Genomic DNA, 7,608 nt, shown 5'->3' with positions numbered 1-7,608 from the left:
TAGAAAAGCAAAAATGCGAAAACATTTCTGAAGACCTGTGCCTGAATCATGCAGAAAGACTCAAGCTGCTGTTATGGCAGGCACCTGGGTGAGATTGTATCCCTAAGCACAGCATCTGGTGGCATTTCGGAACCTTTGCAATACCAAAGATATTTGCATGGACCAGTAGATGTGACACAGGACCTACGGAATGTCCAAATCCTCTGAAACAGTAGCTGGATACAAGTGTAATTCTGTGAGGTTTTTAAATTGGCAACAGGTGTATGTTCAAGCACCTGAATCACGTCCCAGATTTACAGACAACTAAACAAATGCTCCAAATACCATATTATCTCCTTGTTCTAAATAACTGGATGCTTATTAACCCCTCAATACCATTATTATCCTTCACAATTAACTCTGATTTCCTTCAAAATATGGTTTCAATAGGCCTCAAGGTTGGAAATGAATCATTCTGAATCTGGAGCATCTCTCAAATGCTTTTGAAGGAAGCACACACCATCCCTTTTGAGGATTTAAGAAGGATCTCAAATGCAGTAAAACAAAAGATTAAGCCAGGTACACCAATCCTCAAGACCCTGCCTGTGAGCTACTACTCAAGTTACAAAGGACAGCTTGTATGAGCTTGATTGCTCTCTTACTTCTCATTTACCCATCCTGTAAGGTTCCCAAAATAACTTTGGGAAAGATTTTGAAACAGGGTAGAGATAAAATAGAAAAGTATTAAGGTAAACTCTAGAAAATATTCTTTAAGCAGCATAAAACCATCCACTATGCATGAGTTGCCATTATTGTTAAGATCACTATATTCATAAAAGACAATAAACAGGATATCTAATGTAAGTGTCCCTGAAGCATGAAGCTTCCTCCCAGACATAGGGACTGCATGGCCATGCAGATAACACACCCCCATACAAGCATGATAGGCAGTATCAGTAGCATTAGGATCCCAAAACAGCAACACCACTGTAATACCTCTAGTCACACACATTGCTGCATGTGTATGTGTGGTATCACAAGTGATTTTTACCAACTGATCTGAAAAAACAAAAAATGAACAAAAACCAAAATGAAGTCTTCTGTGTATGTAGACAAGTCCAGCTACACCATTGGCAATATTCTTCTAGACTTGAAAAATATATTCTGAGGTTTGAGAATAGCCACGTTAACCATGGGACGATGTTATTTTGAAGTTGTAATACGTCAGTATTACAGTCATGAATGAGTTGTGTTGCTATTAGCACCACCAAAATCAGAACAAAGGATTCATTAATTGGTTAAATAACACTGTCTCTGGTACTTTATTATATTTCTATCTTATAGTCTGCCGAATTCATCATCAAACACTATGTCCAAGAATTGTACTTACTTGTAAATAATGTGGAAGATAGCAACAGTGTCATCAGAAGTGTATCACAAAATTCATGCTTTATTCAGCACTGTGTAAAATCATACAATACCAGGTTGGAAGGGATCTTAAGGATCATTTGGACCAAACTTTCTTGGCAAAAATGAATGCTTTTCTTCATAGAAAAAATCATTGGCAATATCACCTGGAAAGACAGGATGTCAGCTCAGAATTTACCATCTTGCCAAATATCCAGAGGCCTTCCTAAGGACTTCTACAGTAATTAGCTACAGTTAATAACGTCATTGCATCTAGCAGACAACGCACAGTAGCTGTATAAGCACAGTAAAACCTCAGCCAAGACTCACATTTAATCTTAAAGAACAATTGTTCTATGAAAGCAGTGAAGCAGGATTTCTAATTTAGAGAAAATATTAAGTTTTTGTGTTCAGCAATTTCATCAATAGCACTGGTAATGATACAGGTAATGCTGTCAATCTGAAACAAACAACCACCAACAAAAAAAGCAACAACCCCTCCCCCCCAAAAAAACCACCTGCAAGTACTTAAACTAGAGAATTGTTTTTCAGAACAGAAATATGGCTTGGGGATGAATGGCTGAAAGCTACCCGGCATAAAAGGACCTGGGACTGTTGGTCGACAGCCAGCTGAACATGAGCCACAAGTGTGCCCATCCTGGCTTGTATGATGTGGCCAGCAGGACTAGGGGAGTGATTGTCCTTCTCTACTCCGTGCTGGTGAGGCTGCACCTCGAATCCTGTGCTCAGTTTTGGGCCCCTCACTACAAGGAAGACAGTGAGGTGCTGGGGTCCATCCAGAGAAGGGCAACGGAGCTGGGGAAGGGTCTGGACCACAAGTCTTTTCATGATCAGCTGAGGGAACTGGGGTTGTTTGGCTTGGAGGAGGCTCAGGGGAGACCTTATTACTCTCTACAACTCCCTGAAAGGAGTTTGCAGAGAGGTGGGTGTTGGTCTCTTCTTCCAAGTGACAAGTGATAGGACAACAGGAAATGGCCTCAAGTTGCACCAGGGGAGGTTTAGATTGGATATTAGGAAAAACTTCTTCACTGAAAGGGTTGTCAGGCATTGGAACAGGCTGCCCAGGAAGGTGGGTGAGTCACCATCCCTGCAGGCATTTAAATCTTAGCTGTAGTGCTTAGGGACATGATTTAGAGGTCATATTGGCAGTGCTAGGTTAATGGTTGGACTTCATCTTAAAGGTCGTTTCCAACCAGAAAGCTTCTATGATTCTAATATGCAGGGGTTTAGATGACTTAAGAAAGAAGCAGTAGAGTCTATGATAGTTCTAGTAACATACAAGAAAACTAATTTAATTATCATATATTAAAAATATGGAACTGCCCTTTGAAGAAAGAAGGGTTCTGGCCAACTTTATCACCAAATGAAAAGTTCCCAAAATTATCAGCTATAAATAAACTCATCCCATTCCCACCAACTTTTGTAAGAGTCAGTATTTTTATCAATGGGTATATGTAGAAAATGACCCATTACACAGAAATAAGAATAAACAGTTACCATTGTCCACATAAATGCATGAATTCCATTAAAATAATGCAAGTGTATTGTGTAATTTTAAGTGTTTGCTATATTTATCAATATTTAGATTTACTGCATTGTTGTGGTCTAACCTGGCAGGCAGCTAAACACCACACAGCCAGCAGGATGGGATAGAAAATAGGAAAGAAGGTAAAACTCATGGGTTGAGATAAAGACAGTTTAATAGAAAAGAGAAGGAAGGGAAAAGAATAATGGTAATGAGAAAAGAATATACACAACAAGTGATGCACAATGCAATTGCTTACCACCTACTGACCAATGCTCAGCAGGTTCATGAGCATCAGCCGCTGGCCCCTGGCCAACTCTCCCCCAGTTTATATATTCCGCATGATGTCACATGGTCTGGAATATCCCTTTGGTTACCTGGGGTCAGCTGTCCCAGCTGTGTCCCCTCCCAGCTTCTAGTGCAACGCCAGCCTCTTCGTTCGCGAGGCAGGATGAGAAGTTGAAAAGTCCTTGACAGTGTAAACACTGCTCAGCAATAACTAAAACCTCAGTGTTATCAATATTATTTTCATCCTAAATCCAAAACAAAGCACTGTACCACCTACTAAGAAGAAAATTAACTCTATCCCAGCAAAACCAAGACATGCATTAATTTAATTTTCAAAATACCATTTGTAATATTTTCTAAAAAATATCCCTACACTTTTTCTACCATTCAGCACCTTGATTCAACACTGTCACAGTTTTTGAGCAAGGAAGGAATCATTCATGACAGAGTTTGAGGGAAAACTCTAGCTAGTAACATCCATGAAAACTCAACCGAATTGAGATTAAGTAAGGCAAACCTTCTAAAAACATCAAGGAATGTTTTGGGATAGCTTATTTCTGCTTTCTGCATAAAATAGGTAACTTCTTCAAAGTCACTTCTAGATACTCTTCTAAGATGACTAACCGACCATCTCTGCTAATGACCAATCTCTTCCATAGGACAACTATATATTTACTAGCACGATGCTACCCCTCAGTCTTTCTAACAGTCCTTCTAAAAGCCTCTGTCAGCTTATTTTAAATATTCTTACAAAGGTATGTCCACATGAATGAACCACTCATGGTCTAACAGCCATCCCTTGCTGGATCCCTACCACGGCACACTGAAGATTCAGTCCAGCTCTAGGGGTTAAAAAAAGAGTTTGCTTTTCCTATCAGAGACGGAAACAAAGCCACATGCAAAACAGAGCCTGCCGTTTAACATAACAGGGTCAAATAGTAAAGTGCAGGGAAGATACATACAGATTCCCAAAAATCAACGGATCAAGACAAGCTTTTCCAGTTGAGGAGGAGCTGAAAACACAGTCCAAACCACCACAGCCTTCCAGGTATCTTATGGGGGTGCCTCCTGCTTCAGAACTTCCTCCTCCTGCCCAGAAGCAATACTGTGACCACCCCTGCTATATTGGGTTTGCATGACAAGGTTTTGGTAGCCAGAGGGCTACAGGGGTGGCTTCTGTGAGAACCTGCTGGAAGTTTCCCGTGTCCGACAGAGCCAGTGCCAGCCGGTTCCAAGATGGACCTTGCGCTGGCCAAGGCTGAGCCCATCAGTGACGCTGGTAGCACCTCTCTGATAACATATTTAAGAAGGGGGGAAAAAAACCCAACTGCACAACAGCAACTGCAGCTGAAGACAGGAGCGAGAATATATGAGAATATGTGCAAAAAACAGATCTGTAGACACCAGGGTCAGTGGAGAAGGAGAGGGAGGAGGTGCTCCGGGCACCTGCCCATGGTGAGGCCAGCAGCACCCTGTGGCCATGGGGGGTCATGGGGGAGCACAGACCCACCTGCAGCCCAGAGAGGACCCCAGGCCAGAGCCACAGGCATGCCCCAACGAGTCTGTGACCCCATGGGCAGCCCATGCGGGAGCAGGCTCCTGGCAGGACCTGTGGCCCCATGGGGCGAGGAGCCCAGGCTGGAGCAGTTCATGAAGAACTGCAGCCAATGGGAACGATTCATGTTGGAGAAGTTCATGGAGGACTGTCTCCCATGGGAGGGACCCCACGCTGGAGCAAGGGCAGAGTGTGAGGAGTCCTCCCCCTGAGGAGGAAGGAGAGAGAACATGGGATGGACTGACCACAACCCCCCTTCCCTGTCCCCCATGCTGCTTGTAGAGAGGAGGCAGAGAAACTGGGTGTAAAGTTAAGCCCAGGGAGGGGTAGGGGGAAAATTTTTTTAAGATTTGGGTTTATTTCTCATTACCCTACTCTGATTTGATTGGTAATAAATTAAAAGTTTCCTCAAGTCGAGTCTGTTTGTTTTGTCCATGAGGGTAACTGGTAAGCGATCTCTCCCCGTCCTTATCTCAAAGCACAAGCTTTTCCTTACATTTTTCTCTCCCCTGCCCAGCTGAGGAGGGCAATGACAGAGCAGCTTTGGTGGGCACCTGGCCTCCAGCCAGAGCCCACAATAAGCAAAGAAAGTTGTAAAGAAACACAAGGTTCAAACAGAAACACTAGATGCTTTCCCAAGGCAGACAACTGTTCACTTTTGATTTGGCTTAAATATAAATAATTCTCATCTGTTCTTTAACACCGGTAGGATGTAGGGAAAATCTGGGCAAGATTTCAGCCTAATAATTGATGAAAAAAATACAAGGAGCACTTTTTAACTACACCCCATAGCCTCAAAACATGCATACTACCTTTTCAGACAGGCTTTCTACAGTTAATTAAAAATACATTTAAACAACACTCAACTGCTGAAGAGACTCATAGTCCCATAAAGTATTATTATTAGCGACAGAGTCCCTTTTCTTCAGAGCTCACATGCCACGCAAGCACTTCAAAGAGCACATCAGCTACCTGATGACAAACTAATGGCAGTTTTTTTAACTGTCAATTTATTATTATTACAGTTTAGAATAAGAACTTTAAAAAAAAAAAAGTAAGTAGTGCTGCATTCCTGTAATATTACAATGTGTGCAAACTACAATCAGAACTGACAGCTGCTGCTCACCCTTCCTGGACTGACTGCCTACAGCACTGGCAACACATGCAAGAGGATACTTTGAGAAAGACACCTGTATGGTTTTCTACAGTGAGGAGATCCCTAAACATCCCTTCACAAAGCTTGTAAACATCAGAAACGTGTACTTATTCCATCAGAAAGTGGAGAGGAGAACAAAAATTGAGGAGTAACGTTACTATTCTTGGCTGATACAATGAAAAGGAAAATAGATCCATTATGTCTCTAGCAATATGAGGAGGTTAAAGCAGAATTTTTTCCAGTTGTGCAATTTTTTATAATATAGTCACATTATGTTAGTGTGAAAAATTTCTTAAAACATGTTTTCGAAAAACTGTAGTGTAAGCCAATATGCACATTGCCAAGATTCTCCTATTTAACAATTAAAACCTCTGAACAAGTGTAAGTATTGAGTATGGCAGATATACAAAGTGTTGTGATTTGTATAATCAACTTTAAGAGATTCCCTCTAAACAAAAATGCCACACTAACAACAAAATGATGTAACCAAGCATTTATCTATATTCATGCTTTAGAGGCAGCACAGCTCTATACTATATAATGCTATGCTTAGCAATAAAAACTCAGGGAAAGGAGAAGCAAGAGAAGGGGACCTCCATGCTTATGGTGTTTGTCTTCTCAAGTAACTGCTACACGTCTCCTGTTTCTCGCCGTCTGGCAACAGAAGTGAGCGAGAGCCTGGGTGGGCGTTTGGCTGCTGGCCGGGACCAACTCACCACAAATAATAAATTTCTCGAAAGAAATGGAAGCCAGGACTTCCAGAGACCTTCTCTGCTTTTCCTCAGTCTTTGAAGGAGAGGACAAACTGTTCCCCCTTAGAGGAACAGCTAAGAATAATGCCTTTATATTTCTTAAAGGAATGAATCAGAACACAGTTTCCAAACAGACTCAGTAAGCAACTCAGTTGAGCATCTTCACCAGTCTCCAAGAAAGGAGTGGTTGATACAGACGTGATTCTGTCTATCCTTTAAGAAACGCTTTCGTGCAAGTCACTACTGTACAAACTCATCTACTTACTCTCACAATTTCTTCAGAATCTGATTTACAAGCAGAAAACCGAAATTTACTCCACAAATCACCTGAAATATGCTTCAATCAGTGACTCATCATGCCATCATCTGTCTTGCAGTATGACCTGTGTATGATTACAATTCATGCCTGCAATATCAGATTCAGTTTATTTTTCAGGCCAAACTTCCAACACGCCTTTGAACAAGCAAGAGTAACAGATGGCTGGAAGTCAAATATTCCCAACTCTGCTTTCTTCTTCCCCTACCTCAGTTTTTATTGTTCATCATGACATGGTATGGAATACCCCTTTAACGAATTCGAGTGAGCTGTCCCAGCTGTGTCCCCATCCAATCTCTTGCTCACCCCCAGCCTACTTGCTGGGCAGGCAGGGTGGGAAAAAGAAAGCCTTGATGCAAGCAGGACTCAGCAACAATCAAAACACCGGTGTGTTATCAACACTGTTTTAGCCACAAATCCAAAGCACCACAGCTATGATGAAAGTTAACTCCATCCCAGCCAGACCCAGTAAAAGAACGTATTTGCTTTGCTTTGTGCAAACAGAAGCGAGCAAATTCCTCACAGACTGATGAGCATAAAGAATGCCCTGACTGTAGATCCCCACAGGGACTGTGCTTGCAATAAAGATGAAATTGCTCATTTCTGTGA

The sequence above is a fragment of the Eurypyga helias genome, unplaced genomic scaffold, assembly GCF_000690775.1.
Source record: "Eurypyga helias isolate BGI_N326 unplaced genomic scaffold, ASM69077v1 scaffold8681, whole genome shotgun sequence".
Classification (NCBI taxonomy): domain Eukaryota; kingdom Metazoa; phylum Chordata; class Aves; order Eurypygiformes; family Eurypygidae; genus Eurypyga; species Eurypyga helias.
Note: the sequence above shows the minus strand (reverse complement) of the source record.